The sequence below is a fragment of the Tursiops truncatus genome, chromosome 8 (assembly GCF_011762595.2).
Source record: "Tursiops truncatus isolate mTurTru1 chromosome 8, mTurTru1.mat.Y, whole genome shotgun sequence".
In the NCBI taxonomy this organism is placed as follows: domain Eukaryota; kingdom Metazoa; phylum Chordata; class Mammalia; order Artiodactyla; family Delphinidae; genus Tursiops; species Tursiops truncatus.
Window position 1 is genome coordinate 92,184,751 of NC_047041.1, and position 27,436 is coordinate 92,212,186.

The following is a 27,436-nucleotide window of genomic DNA, read 5'->3' on the forward strand; positions in this document are numbered from 1 at the left end:
GTATGTCATCCGGCTGTATCATCTTAATTGTAATTGTGGTTGTGCACCAAGCAATGGATGGGAAGAAGCGCAGGAACGTGGATCTAGGAAGAGAGTTGAGTCTGGGTCTGCATTTTTCCCTGTCAAGCAGAAGGGATTATGTCCTCTCTGGCTAACCTTAGGGTTCATTGTGTTCTAATACTCTTGTAAAGGGTCAGGATTACAGATGAACCCTACACAGGTTGTTTTATTTCAAAGACAAGACTTTCATAATCAAAGCCTCCAGAAAGTTGTTTTGGAGACACAATGAGGCTGGGGGTGAGATTGTGCAAGGCATTGTGCCCACCCAGCTCCTGACACAGAAAAGCTCCATGCATCAAGACGGGCAGGATCCTAGTCTGGTCAGTTTAAGGAGTTGCTGCTGCAATTGACCGCACTTAACATTTTCTTCGGAGGATTCTTTTTTAATTTCTTGGTCCAGGAGGACCGTAATATTGGAAGTATACTTTTGCTGTTAATCAGATTCCATATTTCCTCTGCAAGGACGAACACACATCAGTAATGAGTGAAGCAAATCTTAGTTTGGTGCACTTTGAAATCTTTCTGTGTGAAAAAATGCTATAAAATGTGATTTTATTTTATCAACCTTACTATGAAAAAAAAACCTTCAGTTCTAATTTTACTTTGTATGTGTGTGGTTTTCAAGCATCTTGTCTTGTTAGGGTACTATGTCTTTTGATCTCTTTTTAAAAACGTAAAAGAATTATGTTAATTTGGGAAACAATTCGTTCCAAGTAGGCGAATGGATGCAGAAGGAGACTATAAATTTGCTGAGATTCATAGAGCACACGCTTCTGTTGGCCAGTTTGAGAAAAGATATTGTAAGTGATGGGTTATAGGAATGAATTTGGAATAATTATTATTTATAATTTGAAATTCCATGGCTTAATCATTTTTAAAAAAGCTTGTTTTGTTTTTAGTTTGTTTATTTTGTCTTTGGTTTTTGGTGATTGAGTTTTTGTTTTGCGGATCACATAAATCTAGGGCCCAATTATGCCATGTTAAGTTTACATAAAACTTTATTTTAATATGTTATTTCTAATTTAAAAAATCCTTCAGAGAATCAGACCAGGGCTTCCCTGGTGGCGCAGTGGTTGAGAGTCTGCCTGCCGATGCAGGGGACATGGGTTCGTGCCCCGGTCCGGGAAGATCCCAGATGCCGCGGAGCGGCTAGGCACGTGAGGCATGGCCGCGGAGCCTGTGCTCCGCAATGGGAGAGGCCACAACAGTGAGAGGCCCGCGTACAGCAAAAAAAAAAAAAAAAAAAAAAAAGAATCAGACCAATATTTTCCCATATTTATTTTTAGCTCAGTGGTAAAGTTATATAAGAATTTAATCCAAATTTGTCTCTGAAAATGTGGACATAATCTGTTAATACAGAGTAAAACATATAACGGATGTACTAACCTCATAATTTTATAGCCAACACTTAAAAATTGTGATGCTCTTTGAGAAATATTTGAAATAAATGAAATAACGTGGAACTTTTGTGTTTAAAAATCATTATTATGTAACATAGGCTTATTTTGAATTGTAATATCTCAACTACATGTTTCATTCTCCTTATTAATTCCCAGATATATCTTACCTTATAATATGCAATGTACATGGAAAAATATGTGTGATTTTTAAACAAACCATAATTCTGAATATTGAATAATTTCTTATTTCTATTCTTTCAAATTATTGAGAATTTATTATATAGAAATAGATATTTATTTTGGCCTAGACTGGCTGAATTTTATGATGCTAAAAATTTTCTGGGCAAAAAATCTTCAATTAAACTAGAGATCTTTAATTCTGTAAAGAAGGGCAATGCTAAAACAGCATTAATGGGTTTATGTGGGTAAAGGTCCATTTTATTTAGATTTACTATTGTTGGAAGTTTTCTATTTTGTCAGTGTAGACCTATCAGAAAATTGTGTTCTTTAGCTTGGTTTTGTGATTTTTTTTAATGTGCTTTAATATTTAAGCACCACAAAACTCATAGGAAGGCAGCTACTGTTGTTAATAGAATGATGGTGTCGAAAAAACTTGAAACACAAAACAGGAAAAATAGTTAAAGCTAAGGTTTCCATCATCATCCACTACCCACACCAAATACAGGATTCTTCTAATGAGTTAGTCTCCTGTCATGGTTCCACAGCCCCCTGGATCTGGGATGGGTACCAGCTCACACTGCAAGATGAATCTCAGCTTCCTATGTTGCATGTAGTTACGTGATCTTCCTTCTACCTCTTAAATGTGATTTGAAAATTGTCTAAAGTTGAGAACTTTTCAATAACATCTTAGAAGTTATGATGTACTCTGCAATGATGCCATTTTATATTTTCTATCTGTTGCAAGTCAAATTGCAACTGCCCTTCTGCAACCTCAGCCAGCTGTTAATTCTCTGTTAAGGCAGGATGGAAACTTAGGCTTCCTAGAGTTCGAGCCTCCATCTAGAGGTGATCTTTGCAAGAAGATTCCAGGATTTGCTGTTGGGGAGCTGCTATGTATGGGAGATTCCCACATAGGGCAAGAGTAGTACTTGGCCAGGTTTTCTGTGGTCAGAATGGGCAGAATGTCTTATTCCAAAAAAGCAGATCTAGCTTGGAGAGAATTACCTGGAATTTCTGGGGACTGGATGGATAAATAGCTGCGTAAACACTGGAATTCCTTACCCCGTCTTATCCTGCTTCTGTCTTAGGTGGTCCATGTGAGGAAACTGGATTTTTTTCTGTGAGCACTGAAACATGGTCTGGATCCTGAAGTTAGCTCAGTTACTAACTGAGTGTGCTGTCTTAGGCAGCTTGCTAAGCTCTGTCTTCATTTTGTCTTTTGTAAAATATGGACCATAATAATTGCTTGTTTGTACTAGTGGCTCTGAAATCTAATAAAATAGAATATACTGGAGGATAAAAAGCACTATATAGATATGATACTTATTATTATCACAAGGAATAATTACAGACTTTTCTGGAGAAATTAAGTGCCATAGTCCCTTGCGTTCTGAAGTATACAAAAGTCAACATGTGTTTTTTGGAAACTGTGCTTGAAAAATACATGAAAGAAATTAGACAGTCCTAAGGAGTTGTCTTTGGTATTGTGGAAGCATCTGATCTAATGGACAAGGAGCCCAAGACATCTAAACGAGGATGATTGGCAACACCGAGCAAAGGAGTCTAATGCTAGAACATCAGGTCCATACAGAAGTAGAAAAGACCCTAGGAGGTCGTTTCATCCAAGCCTCTACCTCTGGTCAGGTCAATTCTTGAAACCTGACCTATTTTATTCAAGGTAGAAGGACCTATTTTATTTTTAAATATGCCAGAAAGGGAGTTCTCAGAGTTTCTAATTAACTTAATCTACTTAATGAAGTTCTTCCTGGTATCTGACTGTACCCATTATTGCTACAGTTCAAGCACATTTCTGTAGACTAGGTGCTTTGAAGATATGGAGGACAATATAGCTGCCTCCTGATGGGATCTGACTCTGGGCACGTCAGTCCCAAAGCCGCCCGACTCAGATGTTCTCTGAGTGGCATGGATGGCTGAGGCTGCCGTTTGTGGAAGTGGAATCAGCCATCACCATGCAGTTGTAGCTGGGGTTCATCAAAAGGACATTTTTTCAATAGACAGTAATCCTATCTCCTGTTTGTGGTCATTAAGGTTTACAAGACGCTTTCTCAAACATTAGTGCATTTGGCCCTCACAACAAACTCAGCTGTCACTGTCTCCACTTTGAATATAAGGAAAGTGATGCCTGAAGAGTTTGAATCCAGTCTCTGTGTTCACCCGGCAGCAAGAATGAGAAGGCAGGACTTAAACACAGGACTTTTGCCTCTGAGTGCAGAGCACTAAGCAGGGTTCCCTGGAGAAGTTTCTCGCATCTCCAGTAACTCCTGAAACAAATGAGGATAACCAGTGTTCTACGCAAAGGAGAGGATCACCAGAGACTTATAATTTGAGGCCAAGCAATTAATGCTCATTCTACTAGGGATTACTCCCTTCTGAGAATAATATGCACCCACATAACAATAGAATGACTTGAAAACAATGCTCTCCAACCACTGCCTCAGAGTCAGTGTGAGTAGTGCTGCATGACCTTGGGCAAATTAGCTAGCTTCTGCAGACCTGTTTTCTGCATCCATAGACAGGGAAACTCAGTAGTCCCTACTTCGGATGATTGTTGTCGAAGTTAAATGACTTAATACACGTAAAGTGCTATGCGCAGATGGCAGCGAGTATGTTCAGTGCATAGTATTATCTTAGTTATTATTGTGTTGAGACATTTGGCTTCACTCTAGAAATGTCCTGGGTATAATACCATATCTTAAATCATATTACTTCCTTTTGTGAATCTTTGACTCTGACAGTTCAGGGAATCAGAGAAGAGAGAGAAGAGGAAGGGTGGTGGGTGTACTGCCATGTATGCACTGTGTGTGTGTGTATGTGCACACGCTGTGTAGCACCGCCTGGTATAATAGGCCTGAGGACCACCAAGTGAACCAGAAAAATTTCCAAGCAAAGAACATAGATGTCAGAGATCATTCTGTAAAAGTCAAGCATTTTATTCATGTCAAAGCCCTTCAAGCTCTGATTCTGAGCCCATGTGCTTTTATTTAACTCTAATCATTCATTTATTTTTCTTTAACAAGCACTTTCTCATGATTTAATATGTGCCAGACTCTGGTCTAAGTGCCTGACAAATAATAACACCTTTGACTTTCACAACAAGTGTATGAGGTGGGTACATTAATGTACCCACTTCCCAAATGAGGAAACTGAGGTGCAATCAATCATATAAGTGTAAATCCATTTATAAAATGATATAAAAGGCATAAAATAATTGGAGCTTAAATATTTGCATAGTACTACATACTTTCTTTTTTTTTAACATCTTTATTAGTGTATAATTGCTTTACAGTGGTGTGTTACTTTCTGCTTTATAACAAAGTGAATCAGTTATACATATACATATGTTCCCATATCTCTTGCCTCTTGCATCTCCCTCCCTCCCACCCTCCCTATCTCACCCCTCTAGGTGGTCACAAAGCACCGAGCTGGTCTCCTTGTGCTATGCGGCTGCTTCCCACTAGCTATCTATTTTACATTTGGTAGTGTATATATGTCCATGCCACTCTCTCACTTTGTCACAGCTTACCCTTCCCCCTCCCCATATCCTCAAGTCCATTCTCTAGTAGGTCTGTGTCTTTATTCCCGTCTTACCCTTAGGTTCTTCATGACCTTTTTTTTCCCCTTAGATTCCATATATATGTGTTAGCATACAGTATTTGGTTTTCTCTTTCTGACTTACTTCACTCTGTATGACAGACTCTAGGTCCATCCACCTCACTACAAATAACTCAATTTCGTTTCTTTTTATGGCTGAGTAATATTCCATTGTATATATGTGGTACATCTTCTTTATCCATTCATCTGTTGATGGACACTTAGGTTGCTTCCATGTCCTGGCTATTGTAAATAGAGCTGCAGTGAACATTTTGGTACATGACTCTTTTTGAATTATGGTTTTCTCAGGGTATACGCCCAGTAATGGGATTGCTGGGTCGTATGGTAGTTCTATTTGTAGTTTTTTAAGGAACCTCCATACTGTTCTCCATAGTGGCTGTATCAATTTACATTCCCACCAGCAGTGCAAGAGTGTTCCCTTTTCTCCACACCCTCTCCAGCATTTATTGTTTCTAGATATTTTGATGATGGCCATTCTGATCGGTGTGAGATGATATCTCATTGTAGTTTTGATTTGCTACATACTTTCTCGATGACTTTCCCATGCATTTCTTTTATAAATGATTCTCATTTTTTGATGATCCAATTTCCTACCCCACTTCAGATTAGAAGCTGTGGGCTAGAAGTTCGGGGAAGGGTGGCATTGGTGGCAACCAATGGATGGAAGAGCTGATTTTGAGATAACCAGTAGAAAGACTATAAAATGCAGTCATGGGAACTCAAAGAGCACACTGGCCCAAGACTGTGTAATGTAGTGGAAACAAGCCCTACACATCTCAATACATCCTGAGTGCATAGCTCCTGTCTGGGCAGTAACAGGTTCATGCTGATGACTGGGCTATCAGGAAAATGAAGTGATGTTCCTCTGAAGATGAAAAGAATGTATATATATATTTTAGCTGGTCAACATGTCTTTTAAATTGAGCTATAATTGACATATAACATTATATTAGTTTCCGGTGTACAACATGATTCGATATATGCATGTACTGTGAAATGATAACCACGATAAGTCAACATCCGTCACCACAGAGTTAGGAATTTTTTTTCTTGTGCTGAGAACTTTTAAGTTCTATTCTCTCTGCAACTTTCTTTTTTTTTTAAGGTATTTATTTTTTTATTAATTTTTACTGGAGTATGGTTGCTTTACAATGTTGTGTTAGTTTCTGCTGCACGGCAAAGTGAATTAGCTATACATATATATATAAAATACCCTCTTTTTTGTATTTCCTTCCCATTTAGGTCACCACAGAGCACTGAGTAGAGTTCCCTGTGTTATACATTAGGTTCTCATTCAGCAACTTTCAAATCTACAGTACAGTATCATTAACTATAGCCACCATACTGTACATTACATCCCCACGACTTATTTGCAGTTGACCCTTGAACGATGCAGGAATTAGGGGTGCTGACCCTTTGTACAGTTGAAAATCCACCTGACTGTACAGTCTGCCCTCCGTATCCAGGGGTCCACATCCACTGATTCAATCAACTGCGGATCGTTTAGCGCTGTAGTATTCAGTATTGAAAGAAACCCGCATGTAAGTGGACCTAGTGCAGCTTAAACCCATGTTGTTCAAGGTCAACTGTATTTTATAACTGGTAATTGGTGCCTTTTAACCACCTTTACCCAATTTGCCCAACCCCACCTCCCATCTCTGTATCTATGAGTTAGCTGTTGCTGTTGTTTGGATTCCACATATAAGTGAGACCATACAGTATTTGTCTTTCTTTATATGACTTATTTCCCTAGCATAGTACCCTTTAGGTCCATCCATGTTGCCCCAAATGGCAAGATTCCCTTTTTTTTATGATTGAATTATATATATATATATATATGGTTTTTTTTAGCCATTTGTCCATAGATGGACACTTAGGTTGCTTCCATATCTTGACTATGGTAAATAATACTGCAGTGAACATGGGGGTGCATAGATCTTTTCACGTTATTGTTTTTCATTTCCTTTGGATAAATGCCCAGAAGTAGAATTGCTGGATCATATGGTAGTTCTATTTTTAATTTTTTGAGGAACCTCCATACTGTTTTCCATAGTGGCTGCAACAATTTACATTCTACCAACAGTGCACAAGCATTCCCTTTTCTCCACATCCTTGCCAACACTTGTTATTTCTTGTCTTTTTATTAATAATCATTCTAACAGGTGTGAGATGATATCTCACTGTGGTTTTAATTTGCATTTCCCTGATGATTAGTGATGTTGAGCACCTTTTCATGTACCTGTTGGCCGTCTGTATGTCTTCTCTGGAAAATGTCTGTTCAGATCTTCTGCCCATTTTTAAAGCAGATTGTTTCTTTTTTTTTACTATTGAATTGCATGGTGTAAGCATTTTTTAAAAGTGAAAATAACATTTTCTTAATTTAAAGAGCAATGCATTTTGGGGGAAAATATTAGAAAGTACACTTAATCAAAAAGAAGAAAAAATACCCATAATCCTAACACTTAGAGATAGCATCTTAGTGTGTGCATCTGTGTATAGTTTTGTTTTACAAAAACAAGCTTATATATGGATTTTTCACTTAACATTTTGAGAACAGATTTTCGTGTAATATCTGTCCACTATGTAATTTTAAATGGCTGAGTAGAACTCCAGTACATGCATGCATCATGATGTATTCAACAAATCCCTTACTGTTGAAAATTTTCAACTTAAAAAACTGGGGGTGGGGGGAGTTGTAAGTAATGCAGCAATGAATATATTTGTAGCTAAATTTTTGTAAACATTCCTGACTACTTCTTAGACTAAATTATTGCCAAATTGCTTTTCAGAAAAGTTGTTCCAAATAGTGAAGCACATTGGAAGGCCTTATATTAAAAGCAGTTGAAATGAGAGTTAAAGCCAAGGGGGCAAGGGGGAGCTGCGTAAACAGGTATGCTTCAGTTAACTGGGAAAGTCCCTTTATTGAGGAATGTCTCATATCCAAACGAAGTCAGATACCTAAGGTCCTGTTAGCTTTCTAAGGCCTCAAAGAGCATTTATTTTTGGTGTATTATTCTGTTTCTCCGCCTGCCCCAAACTCAATGTGTAGGAGTTATGAGTAGTGGATTGGAATTAAAAACCTGGATCGATGTTCTGTCTCTGCTGCATGCTGTGTGGTATTGGGAAAATATTGTGTCTTTTGAGTCTCACTTTTCCTCATCAGTAAAATAGGAATAATAGTATCTCCCCTTACTGCCTCATAGGGACCTTCTGAGGTTTAAAATCTCAAAATAAGAATAACATACATACATTCCCTTTTTAGAACAATGAAAACCTTTACACATGTAAGCTATGATGGATATAATTTAGTATATATTTAATCTCCTGCACACCCTGTACCGTCGGTCAAGGAAGGAGACCCCCAACCTGACAAGGAGGCATGGGTTCTAATCCTAGATCTGCCACTAAATAGGCCTGACAGTTTAAGCAAGTCACTTTCTCTCTCTGGAACTATTTCCCCATTTGTGAAATGAAGGGGTTGTAGCACATGGTTTCCATCAGCAAGATTTTGATATGATCTTTATTAGTGACTCCGATATAGACTCAGAAGAGGAATTATTAGTCCCATAAAGAGGACCAGATCCAGAAAGGTTAAATCCATTACCTATGGTTGCATAGTTTATATTTTCTTTTCTTTCTTTTTTTCCACGCCGTGCAGCTGGTAGGATCTTATTTCCCCTACCAGGGATCGAATCCAGGCCCCTGGCAGTGAGAGGGCAGAGTCCTAACCACTGCCACTGGACCGCCAGGGAATTTCCATATAGTTTATATTTTCATCTGCTCCTTACTGCAAGGCTGGTAGCAAGGGATAAAATGAGGGTGATTTTTCCTAGTTGTTACTAGAAAGAAAAATTTGGAATACAGTTTTTCTACCCCTTTTCCCTAAAGAATTCCTTTTTCATTATATTCTTCTCTTTTTATCCACTTGGATTGCTCCATTATTGTTTGGCTAGGTTGATTCAGATATAAAGGGTTTAAAAAATACATTTGGTGTCACAGGGACCCAGCGTAAAACTGAGTTCCTTACTACATAATGAGATCTTTGAAACCAGGAATATCTTACACATTTTCAAATCCCCAGCGTCTGACATAATGTTTGGCACATAATTGGTGATTAATGATGATTGTTATGAAAGGTAGGGTGGTGAGCAGACAACCCTGTCTTCTACACTCCAGACAGAGTGTAAGGATCTGTCTTCTAGGCAATTCTGGGTTTCAGACAACTAGCTCAGTAGGAGTCTTAGGAAGTGCTTAGAAGGTAGGAGGAACTTAGGAGGAAACTTAGTGAAGACAAAAGATATGGGTTGAAATTCTGGCTCTGACACTGACAAGTGGAGTGGACTGAACCTCAGTTTCCTCATATGTAAAGTGGAGATAATATTGCCTCCCTGTCATTGTTATATATAGTACTAGGATATGGTAAGGACTCATTACAGGAGAATTCCTCTTCGTGAAAGATGTTACAAGATGCTCTGGGGTGAACCATGAACAGCAGGAGAGATCTTTGGAAAATTTTGTTCTTGGGCATCTTTTAACTAATGTCACCAAAAAATGGTATTTTCACCTCATTGCTCTACCTACCAGTGGAATGTGTGCGTGGACCTGCATGAATACACTGATGTGTGCACCTGCTCTTCAATCTCTCATGGATAAAATGATACCTGGAGAATATATAAGGTCTTCTAGAGGAACATGATGTTTTTCCTCCTGTGGGCCTTCTTATAGTACTTCAGAGATTGCCACTTGGCAGACAATGAGTACATTTTCTTTGAAATTCATTAGGAAAGTCCAGTGTCCCAAGAGTTTGAAATTTGGTCCTTCCTCAAACCCAGTATATTTGATTTTCTGTTATGTGCATGCTGACTGCCTATTTGATCTGTAGTCCATCCGACCATGAGTCCAGCTTGTCTTCTTCCTGACACGTAAAATAACTCCAACCAAAAACTTTGATATTGAATTGCTCAGGGAACATAGTTATTTTAATATCATTTTTTTAAAAGAGCAGCAACAAAGAAAACAGTGCCACAAAGGTAATCCTATTTTAAAAATATGTAGATGGGATCCCAAATATTTTGTGTTATCCTGTGTTTCTGAGTTACTCATCCCATAGCTGAAATCTCATTGCCCTACAGGCAAATTTTACCCATCCTTCCCCATCCAGCTCAAATGACACTTCTTTCATGGAGCCTTCCCTTCCCCCACTTCCGGAGTGGTAGATGAGTTCTTGCTTAGGGCCAGTTTGGTGGCAACTCAGAGACATTAATTTGTGTAATAAGGCAATAACATATTGCAATTAAGCATTTACTGTGTAAAATTTATGTTTGAGTTGTTAGTGGTTTATTTTGTTTTGTTTTAATCCTTCAGAACTGCAGACTCCCAGAGTGGGTATGGAGCCTTACTGATTCTGGCCTAGGAAGGATACAAATACCCCAGTGATCAAAATAGCTCTGGTCAGGAGCAAGTGACTGCTGGACTGTGGTCACCACTTGCCTTTGTGGCCAACAGATTCCTCTAAATTATTTGATTTGAGGTAATTATTAAAAATAATAGTTAATATTTTAAGTGCCTCTCATATACCAACTACCCCTTGTATATTATTTCAAAATCCAACAACAACCATGTAGTAAATTTTCACCATTTTAGGGACAAGGAACTGAGGTTTAAAGAGGGTAAGTTACTTTCCCAGAGTCACCTAGTATATACTGACTCTGAGTTAACTACACGGCGTAACTTAGTCCTGCTTGGATTCATAGTAGGTTCTTAGTAAGTAGTGGTTATTATTATTATCACCATTATTGTTATTTTTAAAGTGATGAGTGTAGGTCTTCTGGAGAATTCCAAATCCCATGTTCTTTCCACTGTGTCCGGGTACTTCTATCGTCTTTCCTTTGTCTGACTTCTTTTTGGTTGAAAATAATGACAGAAAAAGATGGCTATTCTCTTGGTATTGAATGATATAATTCATAGGAAAGTACTTTGAACACTGGAAATTTTAGGTAGTAAAATTATAATTCTAATAATTATTAAAATATTATAATATTCTAATTCTAGTTATTATTATCGGTCTATCTCCATCATTATTTGATTGTGAGTCCTGTTGAGTAGGAATCTTGCCTTATTCTTTGTATCCACAGAGCAAGTAGTTACGTGATGCTTAATAAATATATCATGCATAATACATTTGCATTTACTTGCTTTAAGTGGTAGACTGGGATCTGTGGACAAGTCTGGGTTTGGTCTAGGCTGACGGAGAGGTGGGCTGGTTCAGTGGCCACTCAAGCCAGATATATAGTCTGATAGGGTGGAGCTCATTCATTCATTCGAAAAGGTATATTGAGGGACTTCCCTGGTCCAGTCGTTAAGACTTCCCGCTTCCACTGCGGGGGGGAGCGCAGGTTAGATACCTTGTTGGGGAGCTAAGATCCCGCATGCTGTGCACCGCGGCCCCCACCCAAAAAAAAGGTATCTTGAGTGTCTAATCCATGCCAGACACCGCTCCAGACAAAGGCCAACAGCTGTGAACAAGAGAGAGAAAGTCTGGTGAAGGAAGCAGACAATGCATAAGTAGGAAAATTACCCATTGCACTAAGGAATGAAGAAAATGAAAATGGCTAAAGTGAAAGAGAGTTTTTACAAAGTAAGGCAGAGGATGTGCCTACTTTAGACAGGGTGGTAGAAAGAGGCCTCTCTGAGACCTGGATAAAGAGAAAGAATCAGCTATGTCCAGATCTGGGAAGAGGGTGTCCAAGTAAAGACTAAGACCATTAGGCAGAGACTGGACTGGCATCCTTACAGGACAGGAAGGCCAGGGTAACTGGAGAGTAGTGAACAAGGTGACTCAAGGCCTAAAAGGTGAAGTCCGAAAAGTAATCAGGAGCCACGTCGTTTAGGCCTTATTAGCCCCAGTCAAGAATTGGGGTTTGGGCTTCCCTGGTGGCGCAGTGGTTGAGAGTCCGCCTGCCGATGCAGGGGACACAGATTCATGCCCCGGTCCGGGAAGATCCCACATGCTGCGGAGCGGCTGGGCCCGTGAGCCATGGCCGCTGGGCCTGCACGTCCGGAGCCTGTGCTCCACAACGGGAGAGGCCACAACAGTGAGAGGCCTGCGTACCACCAAAAAAAAAAAAAAAAAAAAAGAATTGGGGTTTAATTCCAAGATCAATGAGAAATCCATTGGAGGGATTGAAGCAGAAGACTGATATGCTCTGACTTATTCTTAAAAATATCTCTTTGCCTACTGGTGGAGGATGGATTGAAGGAAGGCAAAATGTAAACAGGAAGACCAATTAAAAGACTATTGCAGGGCTTCCCTGGTGGCGCAGTGGTTGAGAGTCCGCCTACCGATGCAGGGGATACGGGTTCGTGCCCCGGTCTGGGAAGATCCCACATGCCGCGGAGCGGCTGGGCCCATGAGCCATGGGCGCTGAGCCTGCGCGTCCGGAGCCTGTGCTCCGCAACGGGGGAGGCCACAACAGTGAGAGGCCCGCGTACCGCAAAAAAAAAAAAAAGGCTATTGCAGAGAAATTCCCTGGCGGTCCAGTGGTTAGGACTCTGCGCTCTCACTGCCGAGGGCTCAGGTTCAACCCCTGGTTGGGGAATTAAGATCCCACAAGCCGTGCGGTGAGGCCAAAAAAGAAAAAAAAAAAAAAAAGAAGAAGCTAGTGCAGGTGAGAGATGACAGTGGGAGATGGTGAGAAGCGAATGGGTCTTTGGTATATTTTTGTGGTACAGCTCACGGAGTCTAAGGCTCTCGGTGCTCTCAGGAAACTGGGATGGAGCATGGCTCCAGCTACCCTCATTTTCTCTAGGGCTAGAAGATTAATGAACAAATATTTGCCTAATCAGGACCAAAATTGGAGTCTTAGGGTTGGAAATGATTAACTTTCCCATTTTATACAGATGAAGATATAGAGGCAGAGATGAGGTAAATTGATCAAAGTCATGCTGTTCCTTACTGGTAAATCCAGCAATAGAGCACTTCTCTCCCACAGTTCTTTCCATTACAGAAAACAGTCCCTTCATAGCAGCGTTCGGTTGCCTTTGTTTTGACATAAATCCTGAAAGGTCAGGCCCAGAATATTAGGAGGACTTCCTGGCAGTTGTCTAAACGGTTATATGGTTTGGTGACTGGTGACATGGTCAAAAATATGACTAGGCCTGATCCTTGTTTCTAGTACATCCATGAATAAAAACAGTTTTGCTTCTTCTTCCTGTTTAAAAAATTTATTTATTTATTTATTTTTGGCTGCGTTGGGTCTTCGTTGCTGCGCACGCGGGCTTTCTCTAGTTGCGGACAGCAGGGCCTACTCTGTTGCTGCGCGCAGGCTTCTCATTGTGGGGGCTTCTCTTGTTGCGGAGCACGGGCTCTAGGCCCACGGGCTTCGGTAGTTGTGGCTCGTGGGCTCTAGAGCACAGACTCAGTAGTTGTGGCACACGGGCTTAGTTGCTCCGGCATGCGGGATCTTCCCGAACCAGGGCTTGAACCCGTGTCCCCTGCATTGGCAGGCGGATTCTTAACCACTGCGCCACCACGGAAGTCCTTTTTTTTTTTCCCCCTCTCTAAACACTATGGATTTTGTTTCTTTATTTTTCTTTGTTGCCCTGACTAGGACATTCAGTAGGATGTTGAAAAATGGTGAAAGCAGACAGTCTCGCCTTGTCCCTGAACTTAATGGGGTGGAGGAAGTTAGTTGTAGGTTTTTCATAAATGATCTTTATCAGGTTAGTTCCCTTCATTCCTAGTTCACTAAAACTGGTGGGGTTTTTTTTTCATGAATGGTCATTTTAAGTTCTTTTTCTACATATGTTGACATGATCGTGTCACTGTTCTCTTTTATTTTGTAAATGTGATGAATTACACTGATTTTCAAATATTAAACCAATATTGCACTCCTGGAATAAACTCTACTTGGTCATGATATATTATCATTTTTATGTATCATTAGATTGGTTAGCTAATATTCTGTTAAATATTTTTGTCTATGTTCATGAGAGATATTAGTTATAATTTTCTTTTTTTTCTTTTTTTTTTTTTTTTTTTGCGGTACACAGGCCTCTCACTGCTGTGGCCTCTTCCGTTGCGGAGCACAGGCTCCAGACGCGCAGGCCCAGCGGCCATGTCTCACGGGCATAGCCGCTCCGCGGCATGTGGGATCTTCCCGGACCAGGGCACGAACGCGTGTCCCCTGCATTGGCAGGCGGACTCTCAACCACTGCGCCACCAGGGAAGCCCAGGGAAGCCCCTCCTAATTTATGGTTAAATTAGCTTTTAACCATACCTATTTGGTTTTTATTTTTTCTGGTTGGTCTAGGAAGTATTATTTGCATTCTTAGCTTATCATAACCTTTTATGAATTAATCTGATGCTACTTCATATATATTATAAGAATCTTACAATGTGGTATTTCCATATATTTTACGTCTGAATATATTATAAACCATACTTTTACACAATCATTTTTAAGGAAATCATAAAATTAGAAAATAAAAATTATTATGGTTACCCACATATATAAGGATGCTTGCTCTTCACTCCTTTGTGCAATTTTCCTTCAGCTCAAAGGACATCCTTTAATATTTCTTATAGTGCATGTCTGCTAGTGGTGAATTATCTCACTTTTTGTTTATCTAAAAAAAGGCTTTATTTTGCCTTCACTTTTTGAAGGAGACAGAATTCTCAATTGGCAAGTTTTTCTTTTTTTTCTTTCAGCATTTTAAAGAGGTTATTCCATTGTCTTCTGGCTTTCATTATTTCTGATGAGAAATCAGTATTTAAAATTTTATTCCTCTGTATGTGATTGCTTGGCTATTTAATTTTTTTAAATTTATTTTTGTCTCAGCAGTATAACTACAATGTGTCTAGGTGTGGTTTTGCTTATATTTTTGCTTCTTGAGATTGGCTGAGTTTCTGGGGTCTGTTGGTTAATATTTTTCATCAAATAAGGGGGAAAACTTGGTCATCAGGTCTTCAAATACTTTCTGTGACTCCATTTCTCTTTCCTTTCCTACTAGGACTCCAGTTACACCTGTATTAGACCATTTTGTATTGTCCCTCAGATCCCTGGGATCTATTCATTTTTTTCAATCTTTCTACTTTCTGTGCTCCAAGTACTTTGATCTCTTCTTCTGCCATGTCCGATCTGCTGTTTAAGCCATTCAGTAAAATTTTAATTTCTTATATCATAAGTTTTACTTTTAGAATTTCCATTTGGTTCTTTTTATAGTTTCTATTTCTATATGGAAATTTCATCTGTCCACCTATTATGTCTAGTTTTTACTTAAAGTTCTTAATATGTTTTAAAGTTCTTATCTACTAATTCCATTATCTGTATTTCTGGGTCTGTTTCTTTTGACTGTTTTTTTCCCTTGGTTATAGGTCACATTTTTCTATTTCCTTACATAGCTAGTGATTTTTTTCACTGTATGCTGGAAATTGTGGATTTTACATTGTTGTATGTGGTTTATTTGTCTTCCTTTGAAGAGTGTTGACTTTTGTTCTGTCAGGTGGTAAATTTACTCACAGATTAGCTTGATCCTTTTGAGACTTGTTTTTAATGTTTTTAGGGAGAGTATAGAGTAATTCTTATTCTATAGCTAAAATAGACCTACTCCTAAGTCTCTGCCCTTCTGAAATCTCAAAGGAATGCCCAGTATGTTCAGTGAGGTCTTTCTATTCTGACTTGTCAGACCTCCAATGTCTCCAAACCCTATGCAATATCTGGAATCTTTGCACAGCTCACAGGTTCTCAATAATTATCCTCTGCCATGGCTCACAGAGTCTTTTTCTATGCATGCATAATTTAGTGTTCAGTGAAAGATTCAAGGAGACTCGTATGCATATTTTAGAGTTATCTCTCTATATACAGACCCTTTCTCTCTGATACCCAACACACAAATTTTAACCACCTAAGCGAACCTGAACTCAAATCATTATCCCATCAGATCAGTGAGATCATTGTGCTTTGCTTAAGTTACCCCTTCCTGCACCACAGTCCAGAAGGTACTTCTAGACAGGAAGCTGAAGGTGATTATGGGGCTGACATCCTGTGTTTTCCTTTTCTCAGTGATTACATTCCTTCTCTGATTGTCATCTAAAGTGTGAACACTTTCAGTTTTATTTTTCTTAGAGCAGGAGAACTAGTCTGGTACTAATTACTCCATAATGGCTGAAGATGGAAGTCTCTAGTACAACTGAGTGGTTCACATTCAATTGTGTAATACCCCTCCATCTTAGATGGCTCTAGTTATTCTTTTTGTTTGTTTAGTGGAAGTATAGTTGATTTACAATATTGTGTTTGTTTCAGGTATACAGCAAAGTGATTCGGTTATACATATATTTTTTTCAGATTCTTTTCTGTTATAGGTTATTACAAGATATTGAATATAGTTCCCTGTGCTATACAATAAATCCTTGTTGTTTATGTATTTTATATATAGTGGTGTGTATCTGTTAATCCCATACTCCTAATTTATCCCTTCCCCACCTTTGCCCTTTGGTAACCATAAGTTTGTTTTCTATGTCTGTGAGTCTATTTCTGCTTTGTAAATAAATTCATTTGTATTATTTTTTAGATTCCACATATAAGTGATATCATATAATATTTGTCTTTCTCTGTCTGACCTACTTCACTCAGTATGATAATCTCTAGGTCCATCCACATTCCTGCAAATGGCAATATTTCATTCTTTTTTATGGCTGAGTAATATTCCATTGTATAAATTCCATATTCCATTGTATAAATATACCATATCTTCTTTATCATCTGTTGATGGACACTTAGGTTGCTTTGATGTCTTGGCTACTGTAAATAGTGCTGCTATGACTGTTGGGGTGCATGTTTCTTTTCAAATTAGAGTTCTTGTCTTTTCCAGTTATATGCCCAGGAGTGGGATTGCTGAATCATATGGTAACTCTATTTTTAGTTTTTTAAGGAACTTCCATACTGTTATCCATAGTGGTTGCACCAATTTACATACCCACCAACAGTATAGGAGGGTTCCCTTTTCTCCACACCCTCTCCAGCACTTATTATTTGCAGACTTCTTGAGGATGGCCATTCTGACCAGTGTGAGGTGGTACCTCATTGTAGCTTTGATTTGCATTTCTCTAATAATCAGCGATGTTGTAGATGGCTCTAGTTTTACCTTTGAGAAATGGAATATCTCTGAAAAGGCATGTGAAGCTATATATATTTTACAGACAAAGAGCATGGCCCAGGTGATACGTAGAATTCAAGATGTTGTGTACAAACTCTGATTCAATTTTTTCCTGTAAGTGTGGTTGTGTGATTTTGTATATTTGTGTGTGAGAAAGTAAAAGTGAGAGAAGATGAGTATTAGAAGGGGAAAAAGAGAAATCAAGTAAATATAAAAAAAAATATTTTTATATTTATAAAAAATATAAAGACACACGGGGAGGGTCAGGACTTTTATATTTAAAAAATAATACTCAGCTTGAAAGTAATTTAAAACAAAAAAATTTTAAACCCTTCTTGTAATATTAGCTAAATTTTTGAACGCTTATCATATTTCAGGCATTGTTCTACATGCTTCATATATTTTAATTTATTTACTCTGCACGACAATCCTTTCTGGTAGGTGCCTGTATTATCCCATTTTACAGATTAGAAACTGATAAGCAGAAAGATAGTATAACTTGCCCAAGGTTACAAGGTTAATAGGTAGGAATTAGGACTTGATCCCAGGTGGTCTACATCCAAAACTCTACCTTTTTAACCTGTGCACTGCCTTCAGATCAGAGAAGGATCTTGTTACTCTCTCTCCCCTTTCCCTGCCTCACTTCCCTGTCCCCAAACTTAAAAAAAAAAAAAATTCCATGTTAAGTTTTGGTGAGCTGTAAAAACCTCACTGGGATTTGGTGCTGGTGAGGGTTGCTTGACTATTGAAGAGACAGGCATTCTGGTGGTCCACAGATTTTTCACACTGGACTCTTAACATCTTCCATTTCATCAGCTTCAATAACCGATATCTCTTTGATATTTAAGTGACCTTCAAGTATGGGCAACAGTTGATGAGTGACTCAGGGAGATTTTCAGTGCCTATCTCCTTAATCTGGACTGCTTGAGAAACCAGGTGACGATTGTGATGACCCATCTTTCCTGAGATATAGGAAGTTGTTGGGAAAAAAAAATCACTTCCCTAAATCATCAGGAGACTGACTATTTCTGCTTCTGACGAGGGTGGTGAGATTGGGAGGATGGGTAAGGATCCTGACCCAGACTAGAGGCACTGAGTCTCTCTAGGATTTTGTTTCCACTCCTCTACCTGAGAGTTGATATCTCCCTGGGATGAGTTCTTCCTGTGATCTTTGAGGTTTCAAGAAGGAAAAGGATAGCAGATTGCAGGCTGTTATTATGGCAAGATCATTTCTCTCTGGCCACCAAACAGTTGTTCCCTGAGTCATTGAACCACTCTGTTCAGTGTCTGTCAAACTCAACTGCCTTTGAAATTTAGAGGAGAAAGTCTGTGTGTGCCAAAACCAAGGCCCTGAATCACCCAGCACCCAGCAGGAAGACAGCGACGAATCGGGTTGGCAGTAGTGCCAGGAACCACACCTTGCAGCTGGTATGGACCTACAAGTGCCTATTCCACAGACATCTTTCCAGGCCATAAAATCTCATGTCCTCGCAGATAGGAGGTGCCATTGCCTATTCTCTCTGCTGTCGGCAAGGCTCCTGATTAGTGAATCATCTCCCTAAATATCTTTTTACGTGGATTGAGCCATGTACTAGGGAGATCATGTTTTATTTGAAATGTCTAAGGAAACTGCATTAGACATTACAGTTTATGAAGCAAAATAGGATGAGTTTGTATTGGAAACATAGCATCTTATTTACTAGGAAGACCTGAACTTGGACAGCTCTACCTGGGCCCATTTGAAAACTACTGTCCTTTTTCTCTTGTCAACCAGAGTTCTGCAATTATTCTATATAATTGTTATTTTTCTTTTCTTTTTGGAAGGAGTCTCCTGCTGAAGAAAGAATCTAAAGAGATGCCTAAGTTCCAGGGAATTTTCCTCTAAGACTAATAACATCAAGATAGCTTTGAGTTTATTTATTTATGTTCATTATTTGTTTCCACAAGAGAAATACGTGTCATCTTCAGAGATCCTGGGTTAGAATTTTTTATTTTACTTGTGCTGGTTGAAGACAAATCTCAAACCCTGATGCTGTTTTTTTGTTTATTTCATGAAGAATTTCATATGGTTCTTGACAACTGATGCCTTCTATAGAACCAAGAAATATTATTATACACTGTGTATATTAAAGATATCTTCCGAGTGTCATTTCACCAAACAAAGAAATTGAACCACCTTGCACTATACATTTTTGGTTAAATATTTAACAGCTATTATTTTGAAAGCCACCCAGAATAATACTAGCCAAGTCAAAAAAATGTCCCACTGAAGGGCCAGTTAAATTTTGGCTCTCATTGTACATTTATACCCCATATTCTCCCTCTTGAAGTTCTTCTGGAAACAAAACAGAGTATCCCTCCTCCAGCAAACCACTTGCAAAATTCCATGTAAGAAAATCCTCAAGTTGAAATTATGAAACGTCACCATCAGTTTCTGAGGATTCCGGAACTGGAATTCAACCAGAAACTTTATAATTTAGGGCTCGAGAGCCTAGAACATTAACATCTGAATTGGAGTGGTATTGGCTCCAAGGTTAAAAATAGAACACCACAGTTTTATTGCCTGTGATTATGACATACTCCCCATGAACATTAGTAGGGCTCAAACGTGTATTGAAGGCAGCCAAAGGGTAAATAAATTAACTGAAGTGACTCAGAAAGCACCGAGGGAGCAGAGATGTGCAGCTGTAACAAGGGACTTTGTTTTGGAGAACAGCCCCACTCAGAACTCAAGGGAGAGAGCCTCATTAGAAAACTCAAAGTACTATAGTACTAAAATGAGTTTCATTTATAAGCTTTCTCCACAGACATGGAAAAGAATACAAGTATTATGACTTAAGGGGACTAGTGTTATGTTTTGAAGGTCTGGGCACTTACCAGACATTCAAGCCAATGCACTTTTCCTTTTAACCCAACAGAATACCTGGATCATGTGTACTAAGAATGTCTGTTTAAAAAGATAGACTAAAATACGTTGATGTAAAGACCTTGAGACTTTTGGGACTTCCCTGGCGGTCCAGTGGTTAAGACTCCGCGCTTCCATCGCAGGAGGCACAGGTTCGATCCCTGGTCAGGGAAGTTACGCATGCCGTGCGATGTGGCCAAAAAGAAAAAAAAAAAAAATCTTGAGACTTTCTTCAATTCCTCTTACCAGCTTGCTTCTTGGAACAGCTTCCTAAGGCAATGAGCTACTACTGAAGCTCATCCCTGTAGAATATTTTTTTCTCAGTGATTTGCGTTTATGACTTAACCTTGCTGCATTTTTCTGTATCAGGACAAGGCCTGGTTGTCCATTGTCTTTCATGAAGGCATCTATGGAAGGTTTTGAAGTCCACTGGTTAAGAGGAAAAAGTGCTTTTGTGTTTGATCAGTACGTAGGCGGAAGGTAGTTGGGAACAATGCTGAGTCACACTTTAAAAGAGCTGCATTTGCAAACAAAATGAGAGGACTTCATCATAGGCTTTGAAGTTCCAAACCTGGGTCCTAGCCTTGGTTGCATCAAGGGCACACCTCTCAATGACTCTCAGTTTCATTTACCTTTTGGTTAAATACCAACATTTGTTGAGCACTTGCTATATACTCAGCACTTTTATTCATTTAAACCTCACAACAATCCTGTGGAGCAAACATTATTATCATCCCCATTTTACAGGTAAGTAAACTGAGGCTCAGAAAGTCTATGAAGCTTGTTCCATGTTACACAGCTAGAAACCTAAGAGGACCAAGATTCAAATTCTCATCGGTCTCATTTCAGAGTCTGAGCTTTTAGTCATCCTGAAATGGGTCTTATAATATTGTTATCGACACTGTGAGGATCAAAAGAGATAATGTTTGTAAAAGCACCAAATTCATATACACATGGGAGGTGTTATCATTGTTAGGATGAGGTCATATAAGAAAAGGGAAAACTAAGAAACAGTTACATGACATGGTTATGGAAAAGTACTTTCAAATGCCTATAAAACCAGAGCTTACTTGTTCCATGTAAACCAACCTAGAATTTCCTGAACACATTATTTTTCTTGACAGTACTCCCATCAAAATATTAAATATGATATGTTACATAAATCAGGTATGATGAATGACCATTCCACCTTTAGATTGTATCTGTTTTTGAAAGCTGGGCAACCTGAAAGACAAGGAGAAGCAACTTTGGTCTATTTGTTACCTGTGAGCCAAGTTGCACTGGTTTGCTTATTTATTTAAATTATGAAGACATTTGCACAGAAATTCGTCTCAAACACCCCAGGAACAATAGTGTAGGTTACCAATAGTCTAGATAGTGTTATTTGTTGCTTGTAGGACATAAGAGGATCAGAGTCTATGAGACGAAGACATAATGTTCCTTAAATCACCACCACAATACCAAGTTATTTTACTTTCAAATAGAAATTTAAGTGGACCTCTACAAGCAGTAAATTTAGAAACACAGTGATCAAAATGTTTTGTAGATTTACAGTTAAAAAACAACCCAAACAAATAACAACACAAAACCCCAAGGATTTTGAAAAGATTTATTTGAGTTCCATATGCTCTTTCTCAGAAATATTCAATATATAAAACCCAAGTGTTTGGGCCACAAAGCCAATATATACTTTCCCCTCTGTGGGATCTGTAGGTTCCTCAGATCTGAAAAGCACTCTGCTTTTGCTCTGTGAGCCTGTCCTCTGTGGTCAGAACTCTGTTGACAGGTGGTGCGTGAGGTAGAAGAGAAGGCTCAGGTACTTCTTCTTTCCTTCTCTTTGCTATGTCAGGAATTCAACAAGAACCCTTCAGTCATCAGCGGGAAGGTCATGGCTACATGGGCCAACCAGGTGGAATATCTTGTGCAAACTGCTTCTTAGCGTCAAACAACAGGCTTGCCTTTTTCTAGTTCCCATAGTTCTGATGGAATTGATTGAAGCGATTGGTTATTTTAGGGTAATGTAGACAGATATGAATGTATAATAATAGATAGGTCAAGAGTAAAGGGACTGTGGTCACGAGTATGTCGCGAAACGAAAATGTACACCCTAGTTACCAGCTACTGTACCCTTTGTGGAGCCGAGGACTGAAAACTTAGAAATCATACTTAATATCCCTTATAAAGAAATTTTGTCCAAATTCTTGGGCTTGATGGTGACAATAATTCCCCAACTAGAAATGGGGATACTTTATCTGATGGATGTCCTTTTTTTCTGAATTATGAGTCTATTGATAGAAAACATCTTTCAGGGTTATAATTTGTATCACATTTAGTGCATGTTTAATAATTCATTTTATTGAAAAGAATAGCATTTTATGAAATTGGGCTACAACAGAAAATCCACACTGAATGGTTTCCATACTTATGGGTTATCTTAGCTGATCTCCATCTGCTGGGGTGAAAAGGCTTCTCTTCTGAAAACCAAAAGTTTAGTTGAGTCATAGCTCCAGTTATGTAGCAGTTGCTCCAATCCTACCCCTTTTGTCCAAAAATAGGAAAGGGTTTGCACCCTAAACAATCTGAAGTGGTTTTGTAAAGTTGCATGAGCTCTGTCATTGGAGAAGGTAAACCAGAGGTGGATTATTGTAGGAAGGAAGATACAGAATGAGATAACTGAATGCACTGCACAATGTTTGAAGGACAAGGGATTTTACTCACTATTTTTTTGAGGGGGGGCGCGGCTTGGGGGATCTTAGTTCCCCAACCAGTAATTGAACCCGGGGCCACCGCAGTGAAAGTGCTGAGTCCTAACCAACAGGGAATTCCCCTCTCTTACTGTTTCGATCCCTATTGAACCCTGTTGACTTCCTAGAGCCCTTGGCCCCCAGCTACTCAATAATAGCTTTTATTATCTGAAGTTGGAACCTCACTTTTCTTCTATCAGGCAGAATATTGAAAATTATTTTAGGATAAATAGAAGAGGATATGTGATAAAGAAGGTGACCAGATTTTATAAATGAAAGATTTTCAACTAATTAATGGAATTTGCAATTGTTTGGAAAGGTGATTGTAGACTTACTAGCCCAGCCTCCTTTCTCCTTAGTGTTACTAGTTTGTGTACTTTGAGAAGAAAAGAGGGCATGAATAAGGAACCATCATATGAGGAAATGAAGGCATAAATCCCCGTGGGAGAAATTTTTTTGGAAGGGAAAGGCTTATAAGAATTTATCTAGGTGCCTCCATCCAAAATGGCTTAAGAAAAGACCATCTTCAAAAGACAATCTCATGAATTTTAACATTAGAATGGAATCTAACAGTTCTACAGGGTTTGTGATTAAATCCTTTTTGTTTTGAATATTTTTTTTCCTTTTGGTTAGCTCAACTTGTTTTATAGTGAATAGGTACTATTTGTGATGTCAAAGAGCTGCTTCGTGGGTTTCAACAATAATATCAAGGAAAAATAATATTGCTGGAGTCATGTTTTAAGACCAGTTGATTAACAAAATTCAAGGCCTTGTATGGTTTTGGATCTTGTGGCTGAAGCTTTACTTTCCAGGTTTTAATCTGGAGGGAGAGTGAGTAATTTATTTAAAATGGCTGAAAATGGGAATTCCCTGGTGGTCCAGTGGTTAAGACTCTGAGCTTCCACTGCAGGGGGCATGGGTTCAATCCCTGATTGGGGAACTAAGATCCCACATGCCAAGCAGTGCAGCCAAAAAAATAAATAAATAAAACAAATAAAAAACAAAATAATATGGCTGAAAATGAAGGATTCCATACAAGATCTTGTTTTATCAATATAGCAATAGCAATTTTTGGAGCCATAAGCTAACATTTATTAGAGCTTCTGAATTAATCATTTTTAAATTTTTTATTTCTTTTTATTATTTTTATTCTTCAGTTTTATTGAGATATAATTGACATATAGCACTACATAAGCTTAAGGTGTACAGCCTAATGACTTGACCTACATATATTGCAAAATGATTAACACAGTAAGTTCAAGGAACATCCATTACCTCATACAGTTATAAAAAATGTTTTTTCCTGGTGCTGAGAACTTTTGGGGTTCACTCCCTTCGCAGCTTTCCAATATACCACATATAGCAGTGTTAACTAAAGTCACCGTGCTGTGCATCACATCCCCAGTAATTATTTATCTTATAACTGGAAGGCTGTACCTCTTGACCACCTTCATTCAATCACATTTTAAACTCTTTCCCATCTGCTATTAGCCATTTGAAAAAATGATGACTAAAGATTTAGATTTTCTTTTTGCATATTCTTCAAACAACATGATTTTTTAAAGTAGCCTATTTTTTGTCCTCTGAAATGACCAATAACTTTTTTTTTAAGAGTTTCAGCAAAATGTAATTGAACAAATCTAGGTCTAACATCAAACCATTGCTACATTGTGGTCTTTTTAAAAAGAATTACCTTTAAGTAGTCTTTCAACAATGTGTTTAAAAAACCACAAATACGAACTTTTTCCTTTTGTATAAAGAGGTAAAACACTTTTATTTGTTCATGAAAACTGTGTGGGGGAGGAGAGATCATTTATATTTTCCTGCATATAAGTGCCACGTGAAGAAGATCTGAGGAAAAGTAGAACAGACCCTGGTAAGTTTTAAAACATATATATATATATATGCATATATTTTATGTTTTAAAACATACATATATTTATTATATATTACTGGATGAATGCTTAAAATGTCACAAGATTTCTGGAAGGCCTCAGATGCAAGCAGTCAGTGAGGTTATACATGGAAGATAGTAATAATTACAATTCAAAATACAGTTTCAAAAAAAAAAAGCAGTTTCAAAAATCACAGTCCTTCCAAACCTTATTCAGTCTAGTTTCCTGTCTAGACATGCAAATTGAACTGAAGAGTTGAAGCAATTATTCAGATAATTCAAAGGAAAAAAACCTCCTCATTGAAAGAAGATTTTGAGGAGCCTAAACTGTGTGAATTGTTCGTCCTCACTGATCAATTCACCAGATAATTGTACTTCGTCCTGGGAGTTTGAAAAGGGCCGTAGGATTTGAGTCAGGAAGAAATTTCATGAACATTTTTTTTTTCCTGTGCGTTTAACCTCAATGAAATGTGTATAATTTATAGGAAAAGAAAGTAAGGCTCTCGGAGAATCCTCTTTCAAGAAAATCGGAAGTTATTTTTATGAGGGATAGAAAATCTTTTATTCATAATGACTCTCCACTCCACCCTAAAAACGTTTTCTCAAGTCTAACCTTCTAAGTACCTTTCTTTTTCAGATGAGATGACAAGATTTAACTGGAAGACAAAAGAAACTCATTAAGCTATCTTCAGCTGGATGTGATACCCTATGGTTCTGTTTACGTGGTATTTGTATATTCTTGTGAATTACACAATTTAAATAAAGGAGGGAATTATTACCAGTGTGTTCAGTACACATTAGGATTGTTATCGATAGATGCTACAGTAACAGCCAAGCTATGAAATTATAAAGGTTCAGAAATTCAAAAGTAATTACATTGATCTGTTCAGCTAAAGGTAGATGATCTTTCAAAAATATTTTTTAAAACACATTGTGAATTATTTTAAACATTTAAAGAAAATGTTCACATAAAACTGAACTGGGCTACAAATTTCAAGGTAAAAATCGAGTAGATTAATAGTCCATGAAATATATCAGATATTTAAATTAAAACAAAATTTGAAACCCATTCATGCCAGAAATTACTACTGCAAAAGCCTGTCATATGTCCTATTAGAAAATTAGAATTGTAATATTTAAACCAGGAAGAGTTAAATGAGCATTAAAAGGAAGCTTATTATTTATCTCACTGTTCTTCAAATATAGACTGATGGAATACATTCAGTAGAATCACATTAATTCTGATACTGCTTTAAAGAAAGGTTCCGGCACACACAAAATTTAAAAGACAGTTCTTCTACAAACAAAAATGTTATCAAAACGATTCCAAATATCAGACATGAAATGGCTGTTATCTGTTTACAAAAAGCATAAACTTTATGAAACTAAATTGTAAAATGTAAAAAGAAAACAAAACCAAAAATTAAAATTTCTCCAAATTTAACTTTTAGGATCTTTCATTACAATTTTGTAGTATTTGAAGATTTTTTTTCAAGATGGCATAATTAAATATTTTAAACTCTTAACACAAAGCTTTTATAAAGCCTGCGGCAGATACTGGCCTTAATCACTAAATGTTAAGCTAATAGTTACTGTTAAAAATGCTGTACATATTTTTTTTTAACTTCATGTATTTTCAGAATTAAAGTAAAAATAGGTAATTCTAAAATAATCTGAAAAACTAAATTTTGTTTATTAACAATCAATTTGTTTGGCAATTGATTTATAATTCAGAAAAAAAAGAAGATAGGACTAAAATATGTTTTATTTGGGAATCATAGCTTATAAATATACTGGAAGCATGCAAGATATTTTATCACATGTTTATGTGAACCTTATTTTAAAAGAAAAATCCAAATTATAGAAAGAGGATGTTATCCTTTTAAATTACATTGTTTTAATTTTTGCCAAGCTGGAACATTTTGATGAAGGCATAATTGATAACTATAGAAATTTATTGTCAACATAGTCCTGAAATCTGCCTTTAATAATTCAAAAATATTTAAAAAGACTAAACTAAACAATTTTGGACTAATAGTTAACATATGACATTGTTAAAAACCAATATAATTTTTTACATTCTCCCATAAGAAATCATTGGCAATTTCTAAATTTTAAGATAAATTATTTTTAATTCATAAATATTTTAATTTAGGAATAACATTATTGTAAATATTGAAAACTCTTCCTATGCTTTTTAAGAGTTTAAATTCTTGATATTTGAAATAATAATATTTGAAATACTAAAAGGAAGACGAGCTAATTTCATTAAAGTTTTATTTCTATGAAAAACAAGGAGCTGCTAAGAAAGTATTAATTGCTTAAGATTTTTTAATTTCAATTTTTGAAAAATTGAATTAAAAAAACTCTGCATTATACTATTTGTAAAACAATGGAAAAGTATACATTCTGGAATCCTATTTAAAAATATTTACTAAAAACCAAAAGCAATTTTAACTAAATA

At 37.5% G+C, this 27,436-nt stretch overlaps 1 long non-coding RNA gene across 1 annotated transcript in view; it reads left to right on the forward strand.

Annotated features, from left to right (window-relative positions):
* LOC117313140 (uncharacterized) overlaps positions 1–25,591 on the forward strand; it is a 49,692-nt gene extending 24,101 nt beyond the window's left edge. Inside the window, exon 3 of the long non-coding RNA XR_004527603.2 lies at positions 19,254–25,591. This is a non-coding gene — a long non-coding RNA (uncharacterized lncRNA). The remainder of the gene's footprint in view (positions 1–19,253) is intronic.
* Positions 25,592–27,436: the final 1,845 nt, after the last annotated feature.